This window comes from Palaemon carinicauda, chromosome 25 (assembly GCF_036898095.1).
Source record: "Palaemon carinicauda isolate YSFRI2023 chromosome 25, ASM3689809v2, whole genome shotgun sequence".
Lineage (NCBI taxonomy): Eukaryota > Metazoa > Arthropoda > Malacostraca > Decapoda > Palaemonidae > Palaemon > Palaemon carinicauda.
The window spans coordinates 83,553,284-83,580,693 of NC_090749.1; the positions used below are offsets into that span (position 1 = coordinate 83,553,284).

Sequence of the window (27,410 nt, forward strand, 5' to 3'; positions counted from 1 at the left end):
TTCTCTGGCTGAGATGAGCTTTCTTAGTTGGGAATGATCCTTAACCAAGGCAAGGTTGGACAGGACCCTCTGTCCTTCCCTTCTATTTTTCCGTTTCCTTTGTGTCAGTCGTCCGCATCCGTACCTAGCCTAGGTTAGGATGGGGAACTGACGGGGGCCCCTGTCGGCCGGCAGAGTGTGCCGACCGGCAGAGACCCTTTCTTTTGAGTGCTGCCCGGTCCTTTCTTGGTCCCTCAACCACTGCCGTCTGTAGATTCAGTAAGCAGTGGTTAGGAAGCCTGACTTAGTGTCTCCCCTTCCTCTCGGCACTCTTTCGGGTGCCACGCGCAGAGGTTCATAGCCTCTTAGCCCGGCACTCATTCTGTTGTCTTCTTATGTGTTGTCCTTGCCGTCTGCCGGCCTAGGGGCCGGCCGTCGGTGGGGGGGTGTTCTCCAGTTCTCTTGCTGTCGGTCGGCGGTGGTTTTATGCCTTTGCCGGCCGGTCTCTTGCTCATCTGCCGGCCACTATGAGTGGCGGCCGGCGGGCAGCCGAGCACTACCTGGTGTGGATGCCAGCCGGCGGGGTTGCTTACCGCTGCCGGCCGGCCTGCTACACTGCTCGGTTAGCCGGCCACTAAGAGTGATGGCCGGCAACACGGTGCTACCCGGGTGGCTACGGACCGGCAACCACTGCCGGCTGGTTCAGGCATGGGAACTGGAGTTCTCCCCAATAGGGGTGATCTGAAGTAGTATACTTGAGACCTACCTTTGGAAAAAAAAGGGGGGGGGGTACTGACCGGCAAGAGCCGGCCGGCACACCACCCTCATGTACTGTATCAGTTCTTTCTTGGGTGGTGTATTCTACCAAGGGAGATCATGATATAGTAGGTTACAACACTGTTTTTCTAACTTACTTGTGTTGCTTTGTGCAATCACTTGGTGTCGCCTTACAAGGATAAAAAGAAAATTCTTTTCATCTCTGGCCAGAATGGTAAATTCTTACCTTAGGTGTGAGCTACACCTAATTTCCCTCGGGAAATATGATCTCTGGTTATTCTAGTAAAGACTAACTACGTGATTTTATGGCTGGTGGGCTTCCACAGGTGATTGTGTGGGTTTCACAAGTAGGTGTCTTTCCCTTATTCTTTGTGAATGCTCATATTTACATGTGAATTGAAATTCACTTGATATTCATGGAAATTTTCTTCTTTTACAGGAGGAGCATCCGAAATGTGATAGTGTCTTCTGCAATGTCCGCAGCAAGAACTTTTGCGGACATGTCTCGTGTAGGAGGCACGCGGCTTGCGCAGCCTCCAATGATGATCATCGTTACTGGGATCCGCAGGTATGTGCAGTATGTACTAACCTGCTTTCAGAGGCTTTTGAATCCCCTAGGTCGGCGGAGTCAAGGGATGCAGCGAGGGAGAAGCTCCGTTTATGGGTAAGGGGTTTCCAGAAGAACACCACTGGACCTTATCTTCCTAATGAGAAGATGAGGGCATACCTTTTTCCCAAGGCTTCTACTGACGCTGTTGTTCCCCAGCCTCGGCCGGAGATCGCTCTCGTCCAGATCCCAGTGGAGGAGGATGTTGCGGATGCCATGCAGGACATCCAGCTGGATGACAAGATGTCTGACTTGTCCGACCGTGCGGAACAGGACCTCCTCGCAGAGGGTGAGGAGGAGGATCAAGATCCGATTGCCGTGGAGGAAGAGGTTCCCGTACCTTCAGACGTTCCGGTTCAGGCCCCTGAACCTATCCCCTCTACTTCGTCCGCTCTTCCAGCAGAGCTGGGACAGGCTCTCTCTTCCATCGTTGGTATGATACAACAGATGCAGAGGGAGAATAATCAGAAGGCCGCTGCAATGGAGCTCCAGATGCAGAAGATCACAGCATCACGTGGACCTCCAAAGAAGCTCAACGTGAAGGACCTTCCTCTGTGCTCGGATGCCAACCCGTGGAGATATACCGAGCACATGCCGATGACGGTCGGGAAGATCGTCATGTCGGAGAAACTGGGCTCAGTTCCCCTTGAGGAGGTGGAATTCTGGCCCAGTAGAGGGGCCTACCCGGACTGTTATGTCCGTCTGAAGAAGGAGCCGGCTTCGAAGGAGGAGACAGAACCGAAGGAGGTGATCATCCTGGATCACTCCAAGGCTCAAGCTGCCTTAACATCTGCATTGAAGGAGAGGGGGTTCTCAAACTCTAAAGTTGCTGCTTTGAGTAAGAAGCACCCCTCCTTCGTATCCTCCCCGACTAGGGCCTTCCCCTTTATGCAGAAAGGGTTTGCGGCCGTTTTGAAGGCGGTTGAAGCTGGCAAACCATGTCCATCTCTGGAGGAATGCAAGCCACTGTCGTTGGCCTTGCCGTTGGATAACAAGGACTGGAAGGAGGTACACCTCACCTTCTCGGTTGGGAAGTTGGACGCCGATATTGCAGGTCAGCAGTTCGGCGAAAACCTTCCCAAGTTGTCGGAATTCCTCCTACGGATTGAATTGGACACAAAGGAGCGTCTGGCAGCCTCGATGTCTCTCCAGACTAACATGGAGACAATGGCTAGCGACCCCAAGATGCCTGAGATGTTCATGGTAATGGCCAAGATCCATCTGGCCACGGTGACTAAGGACCTCTATTGCTTTGTCAAAGCGAGGAGGGCCTGTAGGGAGTTTGTTTTCGCCTCGGCCACAGTGAGGCATGAACCCAAGAGACTCATTTCATCTAGCATCTGGGGTAAAGATCTCTTTCCCAATGAAGTGGTCAAGGAGGTGGTGGACAAGGCAGCCACTGAGAACCGTAATCTTCTCCTTAAGTGGGGCCTGTCCCTTAAGAGGAAGTCTTCCCCTGATGAAGGCCCTCAGCCGAAAGGAAAGGCGAAGAAATCGAGGTTTTCTTCCCATCCAGCCAAGCCTTTGAGATCACAACGACAGCAGCAGCAGCAGCCAGCTTTGCCTCCGGTACCACAACTGGTAGCCCAGACCCCGACCACCTTCCAATGGGTACCTCAAGCCGTGTCATCAGCATCCCCGGCATTCAATCCAGTGTTCGAAGGACAATCGACCACGTTTCGAGCAAAGCCCAGAGGTGCAGCCAGAGGTTCGGCGAGACGCCCCTCTAGGGGAAGAGGATTCAGAGGTGGTCGCGGCCAGGGAGGCAAGACTGCAGGGCAGTCAAAGTGAAGTGTCGCCGGTAGGTGGGAGACTACAGTATTTCCGGGATCGCTGGACCTTCGATCCCTGGGCCCACAGCCTGCTCAAAAATGGACTGGGTTGGAGTTGGTACAGTACTCCGCCCCTGTGCCCTCAATTTTTCCAACACTCCACCCCCGTTTTGGAGGAGTACATTCAAGAACTGTTGGAGAAAAAGGTGATTCGGAGGGTAAGTCCATCAAGTTTCAAGGGAGGCTGTTTTGTGTTCCCAAGAAAGACTCGGGGAAACTCAGAGTCATTCTGGACTTGTCACCACTCAACAAGTTCATAGTGAACCACAAGTTCAAGATGTTAACGTTACAACACATAAGGGCCTTACTGCCCAAGAGGGCATATACCGTCTCCATTGATTTGTCAGACGCATATTGGCACGTTCCAATAAGTCGCCGTCTCTCCCCCTACCTAGGATTCAAGCTACAACAAAAACTTTATGCTTTCAGAGCGATGCCTTTCGGGCTAAACATAGCTCCAAGGATCTTTACGAAGCTTGCGAGCGCAGCGCTCAAACAGTTACACCTAAAAGGGTTCCAGGTAGTAGCCTACCTGGACGATTGGTTGGTGTGGGCAGCATCCAGAGCGGAATGCTTGCAGGCTTCCCTACAGGTGATTCAGTTCCTGGAATATCTAGGTTTCATGATCAACAGAAAGAAGTCTCGTCTTTCTCCAGCTCAGAGGTTCCAGTGGTTGGGAATTCACTGGGATCTAGTGTCACACCGTTTTTCCATTCCGATGTCGAAAAGGAAGGAAATAGCGGAGTCTGTCAGGAGACTTCTAGGTTCCGAGAGGATATCAAGACGCGAACAAGAGAGGGTTTTGGGCTCTCTTCAGTTCGCATCAGTAACAGACCCAGTGCTAAGAGCACAGCTAAAAGATGCAACGGGAGTTTGGAGAACCTTTGCATCGAAAGAGCGAAGGGACTTGAAGAGACCGGTCCCACTTCGGCTACGTTCTCTTCTCAGACCGTGGTCTCAAGCCAGTCGTCTAAAGAGGTCAGTACCTCTTCAGCCCCCCCCCCCCCCCCCGTCAGTGACAATCCACACAGGTGCCTCAAAGGTAGGGTGGAGAGGTCACTCCCATCGGAAAAAAGTGCAAGGGACCTGGTCCAAGCTATTTGGGACTTTTCACATAAACTTTCTAGAAGCTATGGCAGTGCTTCCTACCCTGAAGAAAGTATCCCCACGTCACTCGATCCATGTAAGGTTGGTACTGGACAGCGAGGTGGTAGTGAAATGTCTGAATCGGCGGGGATCGAGATCTCCACCTCTCAACCAGGTAATGTTAGCCATATTTCGACTGGCGGAGAAGAAGAAGTGGCACCTGTCAGCAGTTCACCTTCAAGGAGTCCGGAATGTGACCGCGGACGCTCTATCCAGGGTCACACCGATAGAGTCGGAATGGTCCCTAGACGCAGGATCATTCTCCTTCATCTCGAGAAAAGTCCCAGAACTGCAGATAGACCTCTTTGCGACGAAGGACAACAAGAAGCTGCCGAGATATGTGTCCCCATACGAGGACCCCTTGGCGGAAGCAGTAGATGCGATGTCCCTCGATTGGAACAAGTGGTCCAGGATCTACCTGTTTCCCCCTCACAATCTGATGTTGAGGGTCCTCAACAAACTGAGATCCTTCAAGGGAGTAGCAGCAATAGTGGCCCACAAGTGGCCGAACAGTGTATGGTTCCCTCTAGCTCTGGAACTACGACTAGAGTTTCTACCACTCCCGGACCCAGTTCTGTCCCAGCAAGTCCAGAAGTCGACTGTCTACGCTTCATTACAGAAAACCCGGACCCTGCAGCTCATGATTTTCTCTCCCTAGCGGTGAAGAAACGGTTCGGAATCTTGAAAGATAGCATCGACTTCCTGGAAGAATATAAGTGTAAGTCTACTAGAAGGCAGTACGAATCAGCATGGAAGAAATGGGTAGCCTTTGTCAAAGACAAGAATCCGCACGAGATCTCTACGGAGTTCTGCCTATCCTTCTTCATCCACCTCCACGGACAGGGGCTGGCGGCTAACACGATTTCTACATGTAAGTCAGCTCTGACAAGACCCATTCTATATGCCTTCCAGGTAGACCTCGCTAACGAGATGTTTAACAAGATCCCGAAGGCCTGTGCTAGGCTTAGACCTTCAGCTCCTCCAAAGCCTATTTCATGGTCTTTAGACAAAGTCCTTCATTTTGCCTCATTACTGGATAATGAGGAGTGTGCACTGAAGGACCTGACTCAAAAAGTGATCTTCCTTTTTGCCCTTGCTTCTGGGGCCAGAGTTAGTGAGATTGTAGCCCCCTCGAGAGAGGAGGGCCGGGTTCAGTTCCTGGATGGGGGAGAACTGAACCTGTTTCCGGACCCTACGTTTCTCGCTAAGAACGAGTTGCCCACCAACAGGTGGGGTCCCTGGAGAATCTGCTCTCTGAAAGAAGATGCATCTCTATGTCCCGTAGAATGCCTAAAGGTCTATCTTCGTAGAACTTCAGACTTCCATGGGGGCCAACTATTCAGAGGAGAAACATCGGGCTCGAATTTATCTTTAAATCAACTTAGGGCGAAAATTACATATTTTATTCGCAGAGCGGATCCTGACAGTTCACCCGCAGGTCATGATCCGAGGAAAGTTGCTTCATCCTTAAACTTCTTTAACTTTATGGATTTTGAACACCTTTGTTCATACACTGGCTGGAAGTCTTCCAGGGTATTCTTTCGCCACTATGCTAAGCAAGTGGAGCAGCTAAAGAGGTCTGTGGTAGCAGTTGGTTGCGTCGTTAACCCTGCTGTTTAACTCTGCGAGGAACAGTGGAATTATTTGGGACTTTGATTCTTGGGTGAGTGTATAGTTATATGCGTTGCTATAACTAGTAGTGAAGGCTCTGGGAGCCCACAGTGACTGTTCCAGCGTTATGGTGATTGTAGCACAAGTACAGACAGGTGTGCCGAGCGTTTCTGACGCTAATGTCAGTGGATAGTAACATGGACGTTTAGCTTTGATACCTTGGTATGTGACAAGTGACCTGATTCTTTTCTTCCAGATAACCATACATCCATGCACTACGGTACTTGTGTAAATTGTTGGTCATCCACCTATCATATGTATATATTTGTGGTAACCATGTCTGTTTATTGTTATTCAATAAACTTGTTCTCGGGAACCTTGCGTCTCCTTCACCTATATTGATTTCATTTTAATTATTGAGCATTTAGCCTATGTATATTAATCGGGGATATCTATAATTGCCTATTCCTTAATGCAAGCCTTGTTGCACTGGTTTATACTTTCCTTAGCATAAAGGGCTCCACCCCTCTCTGAGGACGGTGGTGGCAGCAAGTTTAATCCTACGCAGATATAACCTTTTTGTCTATTTCTACTTCGACCAGGGTGCTGGTCGGGGTTTTTCCCTTGGATGATGTAGTTCCATAAGGACTATGCTTTACTTCATATAGAGTGAGACCACTATATTGTTCTGGCTTGCGAGTGATTCATACATAGGTATATGTAATCTTCGTTCGTTTCTAGAGTCTAGTAGGACTCCTCCCTGTAGGGGGCAGGAAGCGCTTTCATGGCTTATGATTAGTGAAAAGATGTATAACGGTAACATCTTAGGTCTTTCAGTCGAGTTGACTAAGAAACATTCCTGAGGAGTACGGCACGTATTGAGAATCCACAGATACAGTAATGCTCTGGTATACTTCCATCAGGACGACATGGCTTGAGCCCAAAAAACGGATTTTGAGCGAAGCGAAAAATCTATTTTTGGGTAAGATGGCCATGTCGTCCTGATGGACCCGCCCTGTCCCTTTTCAAAAAAAAAAAAAAAAGAGAAAAGGGCTGTAGGACCCCTCCCTACATACAGTATCTGTAGCACCTCGTGTATCGCTACAAGGAATACAGATGGCGCCGTGAGCGGCGCAGGGCACGCTTACGAAACGGGGAGGAGAGATGCCTTACGAACGGCTCCCCCCTTTCTTATCGTTTTCGTTTTCTTGCCATTTGACCCCTACGAAGTGTTAACTCTATTCGGGGTATAGATTGCTATGAGGCGTGTCAAGAATACGTCCGCTGATATTTACGATATCCCTAAGGTCTTTTTTAGGGATACTCGCTCCAGGAGTTAGAATTCTGGGTACCTTAAGGTAAATTCTCTGGGAATATCGCCGTAGTTGTAATATACCCTAGGAAGCTGCCTTTAAGGAACTTCCATCAGGACGACATGGCCATCTTACCCAAAAATAGATTTTACGCTTCGCTCAAAATCCGTTATATATATATAATATATATATATATATATATATATATATATATATATATATATATATATATATATAGATATATATATATATATATATATATATATATATATATATATATATATATATATATATATATATATATATATATATATCTATATATATATATATATATATATATATATATATATATATATATATATTTATATATGTATATATATATTTATATATGTATATACTGTATATATATATTTATATATGTATATACTGTATATATAGATAGATATATAGATAGATACATATAGATAGATATAGATAGATATACTGTATATATATATATATATATATATATATATATATATATATATATATATATATATATATATATATATATATAGAGAGAGAGAGAGAGAGAGAGAGAGAGAGAGAGAGAGAGAGAGAGAGAGAGAGAGAGAGAGAGAGAGAGAGAGAGAGAGAGAGAGAGAGAGAGGGAGAGGTGCGTATTCCTTTATAACTAATAATTATAAGGTCTATAAAGGAACTGTATGGAATATGTGATACCCTATAACATATTGGCATTGATGTAATATTCCTTATGAAGAGATGTCAGAGGTTGAGAAAATTTTATAAATCAGTGTTATTCGTACTATAATCATAATAGGGCAGCGTGACCTTGAGATCAGCTGATGCCGACCGAAAGTAAATTAAAAGTACAGTATTTGTTGATTATTGATATGCTCAAGAAATTGAAAAAGAAAAGATAAAAATGCTTTAATAAAAAACAATTAAACACAATAATGTCTAGTAAATATGAAGGCTTAATATTGAACTAAAAATTGAATACTGTATGAAGCTTTAAACATAAACTGTAAGTACGGTAGTACACTACCGTACGTATTGTCGAATGATGATGAAATGGCTGGACCCATTCACTTCCAATAATCTAGCCTAAGCTACATTTTTAAAATCTTGAAATTTATGACTAAAATACAGTGGTACCTCTACATACGAATTTAATCCGTTCCAGAACCAACTTCGGATGTCGAAACGAATTTTCTCATAAGAATACATTGAAATAGGATTAATCCATGGTTGAGCCCAAAAACCTATGATATCTTCTTAATAAACTACTACACATAATTTCCCATGAGAATAATGTACACTAAATTAGATAATAGACATGTAAAAAAGAAGAATTAGCAAAAAATGATAAATAAGAAATGACAAATACGAAGATAATTTGTATTTTTCCTAACCATACAAACCTTAGCTATTTACAGAGGGTTTACCTTTTAGCGCAGCTGAAATGGCGAGCCATTAGAATTTAATGAGGGTGTATTACCCCCGCGCTAGTTAGCGGGGGGGGGGGGAGTGGTAGCTAGCTACCCCTCCCCCCCTCACACACAGATGAATGCTCACTTTCACTTAGAGGTAGGACTTGTCTTGGGGGACAGGGCTGGCGGGCAAATATGTGTAAATAGCTAAGGTTTGTATGGTTAGAAAAAATACAAATTATCTTCGAATTTGTCATTTGTTCCGTAACCGAAATACAAACCACGCTATTTACAGAGGGTGACTTACCCCTTAGGTAGGGTGGTAAGTCCTACCCGGGGACTCAGAATCCGAGTGAGTCGCACTCGAGAAAAGGAGTCCCTGCACCTCACAAGTTCCTTGCTCCGCAAGGAACCACGTGGCGTACGTAAGCTTTTGTGTGAAGGAAGAAGTGTGACCCGTCCTAGGCAGTTGACCTGGAGTTCCAGAAGGAACTCTGGGTTAGGACGTTCCCAATACCACCTCGTCAGGGTATGGGGGACGCGACAGTATTGACTCAATACTCGGAACACAAGGAAGCATGGTTTACCTGCAGAGGTTCGAGGTCAGCTATGCAGAGACCAGGATGCTGCTTCCCCGTAGAGGGGATGATGAAGAAAGAAATAAGAGCCAGACATACTTCTTTCGTTCATGCAGACTAAAACCTGATAACAATGCCCTCAACCTTCTGCTACCTGTCCAAAAAGGAGCCTGAGGTTAGACCAGCTGTTGTGTAGCCACCACAGAGCGATAGAAAACGTATCGAGACTCCTGTGGGTCACGCCCTGCAGGAAGCGGGCTGCGAAGGTCATTAGACGCTTCCAGACTCCAGCTTGTAGCACCTGCGTCACAGAGTAGTATTTCTCGAAGGCAAGGGACGTTGCGATGTATCCAACATCGTGCTGTAGGGCGACGTGACGGGGGAGGGTCTGGAGACAGGTCGAGTTGAATGTCCTTGAGTCCGGGCTGAAGAGGTATACTGGTGACTCTCCCCCGTGTCCTCCTTGTGCTCCCAAATCGGCTGCAACTGAGGACAAACTGCAGCTGTTCCCAGCGCTAATCTCTCGATTCCTTTACTGGCAAGAAAGAGAAGGTCTTGGGACATCAGATACAGAATGGAGATTCGAAATCTTGAATGAATTGGACCGAAGGACTGGGACCCCAAGATTCTGAGTCTAGCCAACAAATCAGGAGCGAACCTGAATGTTGCCTTCCCCTCTTCCTCAGAAAGGGGGGAGTCGTAAGAGACCAAGAAGATTGCTTACACACTGGCCGTGGCCAGAGTGAGCAGGAGACCCAAGGCGGAATACAATCCGAGGCCTGTCGTAAAGGGTCTTGAGAAGATCTCTTAAAGGACTAAAAGTCCGAGCCATGCTCCAAGTTGGAGGTCTTCCTCCGACTAGGGCAGGGACGATCGTAGCTTCGCATGAGCGAGGATAGATCCAGCGGGCAGGAAAAAGTTATTCCTTTAAGCCTGAAGGTCAGGGAAAGGCTGAGCGACAGGCTTCACTGACGAGAGCGGAAAGGAGTTTCCTCCCGCCGAAAGGCAATAAGACCATTATTGCTGGAGAAAAGGCCTCAAGGGAAGAGGTACTGTATATCTCCCGCGGCACCAACCACCTTAGACTCTTCACTTTGCCTGGAAGACCCCTGTGGATGACTATCGCAGATGACGCGACCTCCGTACCGCGACTGTAGCGGGTTGTCTCTTCTTGAGGAGGAGGCGTAGTGTCTCCAGGCATGAAGCCGAAGCGACGCCCCGGTTCGGGGGATATGTCGCAGTGTGGTTGTTTGAGTAGTCTGCGCCGTGGGAGAAGCTCTCCCGGGAGTTCCGCCGGGGAAAGCAGAGGGTCCAGAAACCATTCTGCGCATAGTCCCAGTGGAGCTCTCCCATTGAAAGGTTGACAGACAACCTGGTCTTTTTGAGACCCATTGTCCACAGACAAAAAGGAGGGAAGACGCAGGCGTCGAAGTTGTCCCACCATCACCGGAATGCATCTTGCCAGAGTCTCGGGGTCTGAGACTGGGGGGAAGAACAGCGGAAGCTTGAGGTTCCAAGCTGTCGCGATCAGGTCCCCCAGACCAGGACTTGCTGGTTACCCAAGGTCAAAGACCCCCAGGTACACTCTCTCTACGAGGCTCTGCTCGGATAGTCGGAGAGAACATTCCCCTGCCTGGAATGAGAGAGCCGATGGTGGTATTGAGAGAATCTCAATCACCCTAGTATCTCTACTGCAAGATGTGAAGGTGTGAAAATGCGTCCCCTGCTGGTTAGAATACGCCAGATGTTCTACGCTGGCCGAAGTTTGTTCGACAAACTTGATCAGGGCTGAGAGGTCGACTACGGAACTCCCCTCTCAGATCCTTCCTTAAAAGAAAGGATCGACTGAAGAGGCCGGGGGTGAAGCCGTCGATGATCCTATGGAAGACCTTCGCCTAAGGTATGGATCATTCTGCCCAACCGGGCAACTCTTGCTGACGCTATGGCATAGAGGCTCAGAGACACTGGATTCGCTGACAGAGACGGCAGGCGCGATATCCTTGGCTGATCACAGAGATTGTGCGGGAATGGGCATCGGGAAGCTGTCATTCGGATAAGTAACCTTAAGCATCCTCCCAGCGAAAAACCTGCAATCCTAGAGTTCGTGAACTCTGCCGCTCCCTTTAGGACTATGCCCCCCCGGGGGAGCCTCCCGTGCCATCTGTTCCTGACAGGAGGAAACTGCAATTGGACACCTTGTCCCAGTTGTCGTAGCCGATAACTTAGGCCGACGTGGTTGAAAGAAAAGGGAGTTGGAGCCCTGCAGAGTCTGGAAGAAAGCGCCTTGGAGGAGTGAAAACGGAAGTCGATTTCCTCCGCACAGCCGCTGTCTAAGTCTGTCCGTGGGCACAAACAAACTCTTCTCAAGGATGGAAGGGTGTCTGAGGTCGTCGACCTCCACAGATGAGACACCTGAAGGAAGCCCTCAGTCAGCGCGTCCAGATGGTACAACATCGAGCTTGTCCGCAAGTTAGATACTTAACGATGAAAGGCCAAGGTGCCTGAGCTCGAGAGGAGGAAAGTACCCATGATCTTCCTGTAGCTTCCTTGAACCAAACCTCGGGCCGTAACTGAGGAGGGAAAGGATCTGGTAAGCCCCCAGAGGAAGGGGTAAGCAGTCACCCCTTGTCCGATGGAGAAATCTCAAACGGAAAGCCCCCCCGCCAAAAATCCTTCCAGGGAATGACGGGGAAGGGCTAACCCAGGTTTTGGAAAGAGGAGTGTTGCTCAGATCTCCCTGAAGTTTCTCCTATTCTTGCAAGTGCCATGCTCTGCGTTTACAGGGTGAGGCCGTGTTCTGGAAATACGCTCCAGAAGAACTCGCCAGGCTGGCCTTGCTGTGAAAACCCCATTGGGAATCGTGGTCGCAATCGCCCTGGAGCTCGCGCGATGGTAATTCAAAGATTTGCGTATGGGCGAACGTGGAAGCGCCCATGTGCGGTAACGCAGGAACGCAAATGAAGGTGAGCGAAGGAGCGCAGAAGTAAGGCGAGCGTGGTAGGAAGGGCGAGCGTGGTAGGAAGGGCGAGCGTGGTAGGAAAGGCGAGAGCTTGTGGTCGGCGAGCGATAACCCATAGACGAGCAATGGATACTGCAAGAAATAGATACTGCAAGAAATAAGCCGACGTTTGTGCGAAGAAACACTGTAGGTTCGAGCGACGGAACACCGTCGGTTCGCGCGACGGAGTGCGACGGAACACCGTCGGTCCGCGCGACGGAACACCGTCGGTTCGCGCGCGGGCGAACATTGGAGAGCATGGGCGCGGACGCGCATGAGCGTAGACGTGTAGGCACGTGGCCGTGTGGGCGCGCAGGCGAACGTTTGTGCGGGCGCGCAGGCGAACGGTCGCGCGGGCGCGCAGGCGAACGGTCACGCGGGCGCACGGGCCCTCAGGCGAGCGGTCGCGAGGGTGGGCAGGTGAATGAGCGCGAGTCCGAGGCGGCGAACGCAAGCGTTAGCGCGATGGCGAGGAAGACCGCTGGCGATATGGAACAACAGGCGATCGGTGGTGAGCTGGTGAGCGCTAACGCGCAGGTTGGCGATGGCGCGTTGTGGCATGCCGACGCGATGGCGAGCAGCATGCGTAGGTGGGCGATCGCGCGATGGTGAGCAGCATGCGAAAGTGAGCGATCGCGAGCAGCAGGCGCAGGTGGGCGGTCGCGCGATGGCGATCAGCATGCGCAGGTGGGCGGTCGCGCGATGGCGTGCAGCATCCGCAGATGGGCAGTCGCGCGATGGAGAGCAGCATCCGCAGGTGGGCGGTCGCGCGATGGCGAGCAGCATCCGCAGGTGGGCGGTCGCGCGATGGCGAGCAGCATCCGCAGGTGGGCGGTCGCGCGATGGCGAGCAGCATCAGCAGGTGGGCGGTCGCGCGATGGCGAGCAGCATGCGCAGGAGAGCTAGTAGCTGGCGAACCATGTTCCTTCAGAAGTGTTGGAGAACGTTGGCGTGCCGGCTGTAACACACGCGGGCGATCCGGAGATCGCCGAGAGACAGGTGATCGCTGGCGAGCTGATGATCGCTGACGAGCAGAAGGCAATGCGTGGAAGCCTGCGCATAGAAGAAGAGTCCTTGACCCCGACCTGAACCGAAGTTCTAGATCGCGAGGGCCAACGTGGGCGCACAGGGCGGGTCACAGGAACCAACAGGAACAGCAGGGATGATCATCATGAGAGCGCTGACGAACAGGAGAGCGCTGATGAGCAGGAGAGTGCCTGTGCACTAACACTGAGCAGGAGCAGGAGAGGACACAGCAGAAGGGCGCGCAGGGGAACCCTGACACGCAAGGGAAGAACCCCCGTGGGAGGCAACCCTTTGCCCCGAAGGGATCGTTGTCCGTCGGGAGACTGATGACCGTCGGAAGACCGTTGTCTGACCGCCGGGAGACTGATGTCCGTCGGAAGACCGTTGTCCGTCGGGAAGACCGTTGCCCGTCGGAAGACGAGATCAGACTGCTGTCCATCTGCACCAAGGCGGAAGATCAAGAAAAAGGAATTGTAGGCTGCAAACGGATATTCAAAAAGGCGCCTCTTAGCACCCTTATAGGGAGATGAGAGGCCCTTACGACGAGGCGGACGGTGGGCCTTACAGCGAGGGAGGCCAACAGCAACAGCAACAGAAGAATCCTCCGAAGAGGAGTCTCTATGAGTGTACTCTCTCGCGAACGAAAGAGAAACACTTCGTAGAAGAGACTGGTCAGCCAGTGACCTAAAAGGAGCAATCCTCCGAAGAGGAGCTCCTGCAGTTGCCCAGCCCCTTGAGCAAAACTGCAGGTGTGATCGCTTAGCAACAAGAGCATAGTCGCACGAAAAAAAGGCAAGAGAAGAACCCCCCAAAAGGGGAAAAACTCAAGCCTGGACAGGAAAAAAACTTCCCTCGGAAGGAAAGTTACCCGCCCAAGGAGGCAAGCCTCCTGAGAGTTCAAAAATGAACTGGAGAGCTGTCCGTCGTCACGGGAGTACTTCCAGTAGAAGGAGACACGCCCCTGACGAAAATACAAGGGGGGAGGCAGCAACAGCCGAAACCCCAGGACTCAACAAGACAGCTCACACCGTTGCCATATTACAGAAACGAACTAGATCGGTAACTGTAATAAAATAAAACAAAAAACATTAGTACACATTCATTCCCCCGGGAAGGCTCCGAAGAGGAATCCCGGGGGAGAGGAAACAAGAATTACACAACAGGCACGTGCCCTCACAACCACTTACACTCACGGAAGGAGAGCTGTAACCAAAACAGAATTATAACAATTATAATTATGTAACTATGTAATTATGTAATTTAAAAATGAATGAATGCTAAAGAAAGAACGAAAACCCCGAAAGGAATCGTTCTACAAGCTGAAAAAAAAAAAAAAGAAAACAACTACAATTAGATTCATAAACTAATTGAGACAAACGTACGGCGTAGCAACCCCCCCACACGGAAAGGAAGCTACAAGGGCGTAGTAACACATAGTAAAAGGGTGAACGACCTCAAGAGAGAGAGAGAGAGAAAGACATAAGTCAAACTCGATCGCCACCCATAAAATTACGCCGTGGTGGCCTAACTGCCGAGGACTCCACGTAGATATCGTACACTACACACACAACTCTGAAAAGGAAACTTACTGATTTCTATACTCAAATATATATACAAACATGAAAACATGTTTACATATATATTGAGTAAATGAAAAGTAAGCGATTAAGTAAAGACAAAACAAACAATGGCTGCCAAGAGAGGACCAAGACAGAGACGTCTGTCACAGTCCGAGCCAAAAGTGAAAGTGAGCATTCATCCGTGTGTGAGGGGGGGGGAGGGGTAGCTAGCTACCACTCCCCTACACCCCCCCCCCCCCCCCCGCTAACTAGCGCGGGGGTAATAAACCCTCGTTAAATTCTAATGGCTCGCCATTTCAGCTGCGCTAAAAGGTAAACCCTCTGTAAATAGCGTGGTTTGTATTTCGGTTACGGAACAAACGGGTTTTTAGCGTCACTTTACCTTAGAAACTCCAGCGCAGGTGTTGTTGGTCTTGCTACGCAGAGAGGAGACGGACGGGCGGCGAGGAGGTAGAGAGGTTAACTACACTGAACGTACACTACTGTAACTTATTCTAACTTACACTAATTGAACTTTAACATAACTCAGCTTATTTTTATTTTTTATTTTATATTTTTTTTTACATTTTCTTTTTTTCTTTTTGATGATTAATTTTAATCACTTTCACACTACACTTAAAATTGATTGAATTTCTTTCGCTTCACTCTTTGCCGTTTTCTTTGTTTCACTTTCTTCTGCTTCACTCTTTGCCGTTTTCTTTGAATCACTTACATCCTCTTCATCACGAGTTCGCTTCGCAGTTTTTTAAAGAAATTATCAATAGATAGTTGCTTGGTACGGCTTTTCAGAATGTTTCGAAAGTGAGTTAGGCAAACATCATTGAACTGCGAAACTACATGACAAACCTGCAATTTTTTGGGGTGGTATTTGTCGATGAAGTCGACCACGTCTTGATATTTTCCTAACACCTCTTTTATATGCGCCGAACCTAACACATGTTCTACCTCCTCGCTCCCTTCCTCATCATAACTCATGTGCTCAGACATAGCATGGAGTTCCTTGAGCTCCTCTGTGGTAAGTTCGTCGTGATGTTCGTCGACGAGTTCCGTAACGTCATCTGCGTCGACCTCCAGACCCATGGACTTGCCAAGGGAGATGATTTCCTCTACGTCTTCCGCTGCACCCACCACGGGATCAGGTTCGGGGTCAAAACCTTCGAAATCTCGGGGAGAAACTGCATCAGGCCACAGCTTCTTCCAGGCAGAATTGAGAGTCCGTCGAGTTAATCCCACCCAAGCCTGATCTATGATCTTCAAGCAGTGCACGATGTTGAAGTGGCTCCTCCAAAACTCACGCAAAGTTAAGTTTGTGCTTTGCGTGACATTAAAGCACTGCTTAAATAAGTGCTTGGTGTACAGCTTCTTAAAATTAGAGATGACTTGCTGGTCCATGGGCTGGAAGATAGAGGTGGTATTCGGTGGAAGATACAGCACCTTTATGAACTTAAATTCATCGAAGATATCATCTTCAAGTCCAGGGGGGTGAGCAGGTGCATTGTCAAGGCATAGCAGGCACTTTAAAGGCAATTTCTGTTCATGAAGATACTTCTTCACAGAAGGGCCAAAAACTTGGTTAACCCAATGCACAAAGAACTGTCTAGTGACCCAGGCTTTCGAGTTGGATCGCCAGAAAACATGAAGCTGGTCCTTATCCACGTTGTGTGCATTAAAGGCCCTAGGGTTCTCGGAATGGTAAACCAGTAAGGGCTTGACTTTAAAGTCCCCGCTAGCGTTGGCACATAGGGCAAGAGTCAACCGATCCTTCATTGGCTTATGCCCAGGCAATTTCTTCTCTTCGGCGGTGATGTAGGTTCGACTGGGCATCTTCTTCCAAAACAGCCCGGTTTCATCACAATTAAATACTTGCTGCTCTACGTAGCCTTCTTCCAGCACGATCCTTTCGAAGTTCTTGACAAAGTCAGCTGCAGCCTTTGTGTCCGCACTAGCAGCCTCTCCGTGGCGAGCAACTGAATGAATCCCGGACCGTTTCTTAAATTTCTCAAACCAGCCACGAGATGCCTTGAAATCATCTGAGGAAGGTTCGGTTGAACTCTCCCCAGCATCACCCCAGAGCTCTCCTCCTTCAAGTCCGTAAAGATGGCGTGCGCCTTCTCGCAGATGATGGTTTCGGTGATGGTGTCGCCAACGATCTCTCTGTCCTTGATCCACACTAGCAGAAGTCGTTCCATCTCTCCTATGATAGGGCTACGGCGTTTTGAAATAATGGTGATCCCCTTAGAAGGTTTCACTGCTTTAATAGCTTCCTTCTGTTTACGGATTGTCGAGATCGTCGACATATTACGGCCATACTGTTTAGCAAGTTCACTCACGCTCATGTTTTTCAATAATTTCCTGCTTTACGTCTAAAGAAAGCATTTCCTTCTTCCTTTTCTCACCACTACCTCTACCACTTGCAAAACTAAGCCTTTTAGGACCCATACTTTACGTAAATTACAGTAAAAGGATGCACGTGAGAAATCACGATTAAAACACAGTTAATAGCAGAACGCACAGGGCACAACCGCAAGAAGCCGACGAGAACAGAGGAATGACCCGAGCCGCGCTAATTGAGGGTCCCTCCGAGGTCGAAGTGCTGCCTTCTATCGGCGGAAATAAAAAACACTTCAGGCGCTATGAGCACCAACTACTTGTACGAGTATTGTTTACTTCGGGTGTCGAAAAAAAAATTCGGGTGTAGAGTAGGAACGTGTTTGAATTGTACTTCGCGTGTCGAAAAATTCGGATACAACTGGTATGACGAAAATTGCTTACTTCGTGTGTCGAAATAAAATTCGGGTGTAGAGTAAAAAACTTGCTCGAATTTTACTTCGGATGTTGGAAAATTCGGATGTAGATACGTTTGGATGTATCAAATAAAAATTTAATACACTACCAAAACAGTAAATAAGGCTTTGATGTATAAATGAGGAAATAAGTAAAAGATACCATATTGCCGAATGATGATGAAATGGCCTAACCTAGGTTTTTACAATCTTGAGATTTATCTAACGACGAATTTGTTTATCGATGGAGTTTCTGGAACGAATTACCGTCGCTAAACGAGGACTACCTGTACTGTACAAGAAAAGGTTTCTTTATCAAGAAAAGAAAAAAAAAAACATACTGCAGACCTTTGAAAATTCGTGTTGACAGAAATTCCCAAGTGTGAGGGATTTGACCTGAACTGCTGTAAAATAGCCCAGCCAGTGGACTGCGGGAACGTATGTATATCAGACATACTTTGGGTATCCTGTTAACCCATATAATTGTTAGAGTGACATGAACATTCAGAGATGTTATAAACTACTGTGAACTAGATACATTATAGCGATTCAGTACTGAATAGATTCTCATCAATGATGAAGTGAAACAAATTTAGACATTTCTTAAAGATGTTTGTAGCATAAATTGTGAACAGCAACTTACACATGATGGCATTTATTTTGTACTATAACATGTAGATGTTTGTAGCATAGTATTAGGAACTTTCTCTTGATAATATCTACATTAAACAGAAAGGCTCTGTCTTGATGCTAACAATTAGAAACTTTGCATCACAAACCAGATAGGGCTTTATCCTGAAAAAGGGCTCAAAGAAATAAATATTTTTTTTTGTTTTTATGAAGACAGTATTTCATTCCAGTATCCTACACCATTTTGTCCCCTTCTCAGCCACTGTTTTTTGTTTCTTAGTATAATTGTTTTTTTCCTTTTTACTGAACCTGAGAATGACTTCTCTGAAAAAATATAATGCAATTATTTTTTTTAGTAGACTCCCCTTGCCCAGTATAAATCAAAGGGTCGTGCCCAGTGCTCCGTTCTCTTGACCTGTTATTCAGATTTTTGGTTTTCCACCATTTTACCTTTTTGTGTAGTGAATGTTGGGGTGTGGTTGGCATTCGGACACTAGGCAGTTTGGGTGCAATCTCTGGCCACAGTCCACAAATCACTACATGATTTTTGGTGCCCAGACCTTGGAAACACCAACCTTTAGATATGGCACCGTCATTGTGTAAACGCTGAAAGGCTAAGAAGAGCCTAAGCCGGGATGTGGAGAGTCTTGTCAAGATTGTCAGTGACCTGGCAACTCAGGTCAAGTCCCTGACACTTCAAGTGGCAGTCCTGAAGAGCGTTGGGCCATCACCAACATGCCATGTTGCCACTGGGGTTACAACCATAGTGACCACCAGTGCTCCTTCTACGTCCCCAGCTTGGCCAAATATCAATGGTCTGGCAATCCCAGTAACTGGAGCAGAGCCAGTGATTGGAGGACTACAGCCACCTGCAGGGTTCTCACCGTTACTCAGCCCTGTACAGGCTTCTAGGAGTCTCCTCCTCCAAGTGGACTGCTTGCTTCCTCATCTGTTCCCCGGCAACTAACCCCGTTAGTCCGCCAGTAGACTAGGAAAGCAGTTCCTGGATAACCCGGCCAAAGCCAGTAAGCCAGAAAAGGCTCCAGCAGCTACAGCTGAGGCAGTTCTTGCCGAGACAGGGGCTATTCCAAAGCAGAGATGCCAGACCAGCATTACCCAAAACTTTGACCATGTCCCAGGAGTCAACCAGCGACGATTCTGGTAGCGAGACTTCTGGTGACACTTCCAGCTCCTGTCCCCGTGTCAGCTCAGACGACACTGTCTCTACCGACCTCATCCAGTCTCTCCAGACAGAATGCAGTCTGTCTGATCTGCTCAAGGTCCTTGACTCCAGGAGGAACCCAAGCCTGGAATCTTCCAGCTAGAAACTGGCCAGAGTTTTGCATGATTCCTGAGGGATTTCGAGGCCTACAATGTAAGTAAATATACCGCAGGAAGCTCTGGCCGGTGGACCATCAAGGAGGCGTTCTCGGCCATAGGGGGTGCCGAGATCTCATACCCTGACATGAAGGAACGCCTCCTCGACTGGTGCCGAGAAGCCCGAGAGATGCGTGATGCGGGTAGGAAGGCCCGGTTCAGCAGTGCCACCTGTGACGAGGGCGAACTGCTGAAGATTTACGCCGTCCGGTTGGCCTCCCTGTACAGGTCAGCCTATCCTCGCCGTAGTTTGGACCGGAGGGAGCTTAGGCGGAGGCTCCTCAAAACTGGTCAGAGCAGAGCTGCGAGTGTGGTGGAACAGTCTCTGGCCACCATTAATGTCTCCGCTGACTGTCAGGCCCTTGTCAGGATGTTCTACACCGGTTGAGTGTTCTCGACGAGGCATCCCGTCAGCGAAGCCAGAAGGAAGAGGATTTGGCCATCAGTCATGTGAGACAGTCATGGCACGGCTCGTATGCCGACAGGGTTGCCATAGCTGCCCCCAGCTGTACGCCTGAATCTGACAGAGCGAATACACGCACTCCTCGACCTGTCCCCAAACCTGCGCCTGTGAAAGTGTGCCTGCCACCATCGTGCACCCAGGATAGGTCTCCTCAATTCCAGAGAAGGTACTGTGCATGGTGCCAGAAATTAGGGCACCTTATGGATGAGTGTCGCAGACGCCGCAACCTGTGCCTACGCTGTGGCTCGGCAAACTATCATGTCGCACAGTGTGGACGAAAGGCGCCGCCTATAAGTAGATCACCCGTCCAAAAGACACCTAATGCCCGCAGCCCGGGGAGGGAGACCATCTCTGTCCAGACTCCTTCAAGGTGGAGAGCAGTAACGGTGAGTGCTACTCCAACCCCGTTCTCCTATTCTAGATCAACAAGTAGCTGGGAGAGCCGAAGTGGGAGCGAGTCCATTGTTCCTTCTCCGACTGTGGAGAAGGAGAAGAGGAAGAACAAGAGAGCAAAGCCCAAGAGGTCAAGAACTGAGGAGTATCATAGGGCTTTAAACACCAGGCCTTCGATGTAGAAGATGGGGCTACATCCAAGGAGAGTGTGAGCGCTAGGGTGCGTGCTCCTAGTATTCCGATGGCAGCCTCGGAAATCTCGATTTCTAAGGTTATCCCTCAACCTGAAAAGGTCATTGCACCTCCAATGACACTTTCACGATTGATTGATTGATTTAAAGTTTTCAGGCATCCTGACATCTGAGGTCATTGACGCCGGTAACATTTAATTTATGTATACAAAAATAAAAGATAAAATAAAATAAAAAATAAAAGAGTATTCAATTAAAATCATAAAAGTTGAATGTAATAAAAGTTAAATATTTTTCAGAAGACCTGCTTCTGAAATAAATCTAAAAATGCCACTTGCATGGTAGGACACATCATTTCCAAGAATCTTGGCAAGGATGAACCTGCCACCCTCACCTCGAGCCTCAAACAAATATCTATTCCGCAAGTTGTTATAATTGGGACATTCGGTCAACAAATGCCTTACTGTTAGAGGTACTAAGCAGTCATCACAATACGGTTGGTGTTGGCCCTTCAGCAGAAACTCGTGTGTCAACCGAGTGTGACCAATACGGAGACGACAAAGAGACGTCTCCCATTTTCGGGGCATCATATTATACCTCCAAGGAGATATGTCATTTGTTATCTCTCGCATTTTATTGCCATCTTGACTATCCCATTGCTGTTGCCATTTATTGCAAACCAAGTTCTTGATGACAGGTAAGAAATCATTACAGGCAATGGGATACCTTCTTGGCAGCAACTCGGATGCAGCCTCCTTAGCCAGTGAATCTGCCTTCTCATTCCCAGACACACCTACATGTGCTGGAACCCAACAAAATTGAACTGTTATACCTCTCCGTCCAATAATGAGAAGCCATTCTAAAATCTTTAAAACTAGAGGGTTATTAGAATTAAAAACTTCCATAGCTTGAAGGACACTCCTTGCATCACTAAAAATTGTAAAATTACCCTCCTTCTCCAATGCTATTTTCTCAATAGCGGTTAATATGCCATACAGTTCGGCAGTAAATATGGAAGCGGTCAGAGGAAGTGCACCTCTACAATTAAAACCATTACTATGTACTCCAAATCCAACGCCAGCATCAGATTTGGAGCCATCAGTATAGATAAAAGTTGATCCTCTATGTTCTTTAACATGTTCATTAAAAAGAGACCTGGCTTCTAGGTCTGACATATTCTTCTTATCTCCAATAAAATATTTACAAAAAGATATCTCTGGTAACTTCCATGGAGGCGTTGATGATACCTTGAATGGAAGTACCTTATTTCTAATTATATCCAGACTATTTAATAATCGTTTCACCCGAAAGCCATAGGGTTGAGGAGATTTTGGGTGCAACTCAAAGTATGATGCGTGTCTTACAAGGCTTGCAGTATGAAAGGCTAGAGAGTTAGGGAGTCTTTGCAATCTAAACCAATACCGAAGAACGGAAGACATTCGGTAAAGGTCTAGAGGTAACTCTCCAGCATCAACAAGGAGACTTGGGATAGGCGAGGTTTTAAAAGCTCCAGTAGACAATCTAATACCTGCATGATGTATCGAGTCTAATATTTTTAACCGGCTTGAGGTGGCTGAAGAATATACCTCACAACCATAACTAATTTTGGAAAAAATCAAGGCCTTGTATAATTTTAAAATAGTACTGCGGTCTGCCCCCCATGATGTATGGGATAATACTTTTAAGATATTCAGAGCTTCAACACATTTAGCTTTTAATGCTTTTAAGTGAGAAACCCATGTAAGCCTACAATCAAATATCAAACCTAAAAATTTAGCTTCTCTTGCACATGGTATCCGTTGACTTTTAATGTATATATCCGGGTCTGGATGTACTCCCCGGATACGACAAAAATGGACAATGGTAGTTTTACTTGTCGAGAACTTAAATCCATTCATGTCAGCCCACTGGATAATTTTATCAATAGAGAGTTGGATTTTTCTCTCAACCATTGCCATTTTAGTGCCAGCAAATGATATTGAGAGATCATCCACAAATAATGTTGAGAGAACATCCTGGGGAATGGCTGAGGATATCCCATTAATTGCTAGTGCAAAAAGGGTTACACTCAGCACACTACCCTGAGGAACTCCTTCTTCCTGGCACTTACTCTCTGATAGAGTTTCCCCCACTCTCACTTGAAAAACTCTACGTGAAAGAAATGCCTGAATAAATAGTGGCAGCTCTCCTCTCAATCCCAATTCATGAATGGTTTTAAGAATACCATATCTCCATGTGGTATCATATGCCTTTTCAAGGTCAAAAAATACTGTAACATGGTGCTGTTTGGAAGCAAAGGCTTCACAAATAGAAGACTCTAGTCGTATCAACACATCAGTCGTTGAGTGCATTTTTCGGAATCCACATTGAATCGGTGATAAAATACCTTTCTTTTCAAGGTACCACACCAGCCTTGCATTGACCATCTTCTCCATGATTTTACATAAACAAGATGTCAATGCAATTGGACGATAGTTTGCTGCTAAAAACTTGTCTTTCCCGGGTTTTAAAAAGGCTAAAATAATGGCTAGTTCCCAAACACTTGGGTAACTATGATCATGCCATATTCTATTAATAATACTTAAAATAAATAGCTTTGTATTAAAATGTACATGTTTAATCATTGCATATGGAATTCCATCGGGTCCAGGGGCTGTATCATTGCAATGAGCAAGTGCGGAATCAAATTCTCTTTCAGTGAAAGGAGAATTATACGACTCTTCCCTTCTTGTTGCAAAATTTAAAATTTTCTTTTCTTCAGTGCTCCTATACTGGTGACCAGGGGCTCCTTCACACTTGCTGGATACATTTGAAAAATGATTAGCCAGGGCATTGCTAACATCATTTGCTTCGGTTACATACTGGCCATTCACCTTCAACACTGGTGGTGGGTTGGGGGTGAATTTGCCAGCTATCTTTTTTACTTTCCTCCACACAGCAGATGGTGGTGTCCTACTGTTAATGGAGGAAACAAAAGACATCCATGACTGGCGCCTTGCTTCTTTCATGGCACGACGGAACTGTGCTCTACATTTCTTGTACATAATTAAATTCTCATCAGTTCTGCGTCTACGCAATCGTGTTAGAGATCTTCTTGTGGCTCTGTGGAGGGCAGTTAGTTCTGAAGACCACCACGGGACGGGTCGTCGTTTGAATAACCCTGTTGTTTTGGGAATTGAATTGACTCCTGCTGTATGGAGAGTTCCATTCAGTAAGTCTATGGCATCATCGATATTTTCAACTTGTCCTGCATCCCCCTCAATTTTGCTTAGTTCACGAAATTTATCCCAGTCCGCCTTGTCAAGATTCCATCGTGGCGATCCCTGTAAAGGTGGACCATTGTTGGTGTTTATAATGATTGGTGCGTGATCACTAGTATGCCAATCATCTAATGTTCTCCAATCAAAGTCGAGAAGGCAATTAGAGCTTACGATTGATAGGTCAATACATGACAAGGTACCTGTCTGGACATGAAAGTGTGTGGGCTCTCCTGTATTAAGGAGTCCCACATCTTCATTTTCCACAATTGATGATATGATATTTCCCCTCGTGTTTGCTAAAACATCACCCCACAAAGGGTGTCTACCATTCAAATCTCCAAGTAAAAGGAAAGGTTGAGGGAGTTGTTGAATCACCTCCACTAAGTTGTCATACAAAATGTTATCATTTGGAGGCAAGTACAGAGAACAAATTGTATATTTTCGCCCTATGTCGATCTGTACAACCACTGCCTGCAGAGGTGTACGAATAGACAGAGAAACTTGGGGAACATCTCGACGAACGTATATGAGACTTCCGCCATGGCTCCCCACTTGGTGATCATATGGTGTCCTATAACTAATGTATTCGCGAGGGCAAGGGGTATTATGATCAAGTTTGCTCTCCTGTAGACAAATAATTATGGGGGAATGCTCATGAATAAGGAGCTTAAGTTCTTCATATTTGGCCCTTAAACCCTGACAATTCCATTGCAAAATGGAGGAAAAAACTATGGTTTATAATTTGGTAGACCCCTTGGATGGAGTCTTCCCATTAGCAGTGTTTGATCTAACACTATTTTTTGGTGGTTTTATTAAAGAGGGTCTTGATAGATTGGGTTTAGAATTTATGATTTTCTTTTTGTCTTTTTGATCTGATTGTTGAGGAGGTTGGTGGACCTCCACTTGAATTTCCGATTTATTTAAATTGACTTCCAGATCAGAAATATCAACTGACAAATCATCATACTTATTTGACGTCGTAATTTTGATATTTCTTATGGAGGGGGGCGAGAGAGATGGAGGTCTCTCTCTTTTCCGATTAGTAGGTTTTGAGCTACCAGGTTTTTGCACCTTCCCCAATACAGGTGCACCTGGTAACTTGGTGTCAGGTGGCATCTCCATCAAATCAGGCAAGGACATGGCCTGGGAGAGGTTAGTACTATTGCTGGTAATGGGGGACGAAGGCTGTACAGAAATGGGCAATGACCCATTTTTAATACGCTGTGGCAAAGCCTCAGAAGGCGATATGATTACCTTGTCATGCAGTACTTTATTATCAGAGGTTGTATTTCTTTTCTTAGGATTACTGGCAGTGCTAGGTGGGGTTGCTGTCTCCTGTGGTAAATTTACCTTTGATTTTAAGGCCTTTGCATAGCTGGTTGATTTATTCAACAATCTTTTTGCATGTCCCACACTTATGTGTTCTAAACTTGATTTGTTTAGGGCAGCTTCCTCCAACTTATACAGTTCGCATCTCCTATCAGTTGATTTATGATTCAAATTGCAATTTGAACACCTGGCCTCAAGTGTACATTCTCCATGATAAGTTTTGGAGCAAATACCACACAATTTTCCATTTTTACAAACTTTGGATGGGTGTCCAAATTTAAAACAATTAAAACATTGCAGGGGCTTTTGTTTGAAAGGCCGAACTTTAATCCTTTCATTTTCAATAAAAATATGGAAAGGTACATCAGCATCCTGGAAAGTGAGTATAATCATTGAAGTTCCAGGAATCTTATGCACTTTCCATACATTTAATGGACACATAGAAAGTATCTCCTCCTCTGTAAATTCGTATAGGTCCTTATTAAAGACCACTCCCCTTCCATAACTAAAATTAAGATGAGGTTTCATTTCCAATGTAATTTCATCACTGCCTGTCTGTAAGTTAGACAGTATTGCAGACTGAGTCGAAGATTTGGCATGGATGAGATAACTGTTCTTCCCAAAACGAGATATATCTCCAGGTGCTATGGTTCCTACTTTTTTTTGGATAAACTTACATATCTTAAAATAATTCCCTATTATCCCTTTAGGTTCAGCTAAGAGCCACATTGGTGGTTTGGGTTTTCTCTGTGAAGGCATGGGTACATTTCTATCTTTTTCAAACCAATCAGCAGGTTTGTACACATCCAATTCCTTTGGGACCTTATCACAAAGAGCTCCCATGATGTTCAATTCGTTAATTTTGATACTACTAATATTACTTATGGCATTAAACGCCTCATCGTGACTTTCAAAAGATATCCAAGAGTCCCATTTTTCATCTCCAAGTCTCATCCTTATTTCCTTTATCAATCCATAGCACTCAAATGCTCTATATATATCATCATAATTTGTCTCTAATGGGATTTGGGAAACATGAAGGAATCGTAGTTTCCCTGTGTTACCCAAATTGCTAGATTTTTTAACATCAGTAGAGTGGTCCTTTTTAGTTCGAAGGTCGTCAACAGAGTTTTCCTTAATTACAGTAGCAGAAGTCGTCAACAGTGCCGGGGGGGGAGTCAGCAAATCCAGGGGATGGGGATTCAGTATTTGAAGGGTCCATATTTAAGGATGGGATTTTCAGGTTTTTTGTTGTTTTGTTGGGGTACCTGCTTGAGAATTATAAGAAAGTATCATACGTTGGAAAGGAAATTTGCATTCTCCACTATCGGCACAATGAGAGTATATTTCCCCGATGGTCCACTCCATACCCTACCCGAAGGATAGCATCAAAACAGATATAGAGGCACAGGTGTAAGCTAAACCCGCCTGTTAGGACTGAGACCAAAGTAATATGGAATCATCCTCCCCATATCTGTAATGATGGGCTTCCGGCCAAAAGCCAAGAGTCCCACCTCAAGGATTGGATCCCCCTGGATTCCGATGACCCAACCCTTGAGAGTAGTTCCGCCAAAAAGGTCCAAACCATCTTTGGGATGGCTGAGATCATCCAATACTCTCATATATAGCTTTGAATGCGAATACCTCCCAACCGTGATCCCTTCTCCCATTCATCTAAGCAGGCAGTAATAACGAATGTGGAAATATCCACGCCATTTAAATAAAATAGAAAGAAAAATAGATAAAAAAATAAATGAACAAATAAAATAAATAAATATATATATATGCATACATCTACATATATATATATAACTAAGAAAAATAATAATCATAGAGATAGGACAGCAAGATGAAAGAAAGGAAATTTGATAAAATTAGGAGAAGGTCGAAGTAATATTAAGCAGAAGAAAAAGATGAAAGAGAGAAATTTAGATTCGAACTGGGGGAACAATTTCCCGAAGTTCGAGAGCCCTCTTGCCCGTCACCAAGATTCAGCACGGGAATGAAATGCCGTGCTGAAGCTCAATGACTTCATCAAGGCATTCTCTCATTAAGAGGGACACTTTCACGATTGGCCAGTGATAACCTGTCCTCGACACTGTCT

General features: G+C 46.4%; 1 protein-coding gene across 8 annotated transcripts in view; it reads right to left on the reverse strand.

The window, feature by feature from the left end:
• LOC137618676 (gastrula zinc finger protein XlCGF57.1-like) overlaps window positions 1–27,410 on the reverse strand; it is a 416,476-nt gene that overhangs the window by 37,804 nt on the left and 351,262 nt on the right. The gene's annotated exons all lie outside the window — the stretch shown is intronic.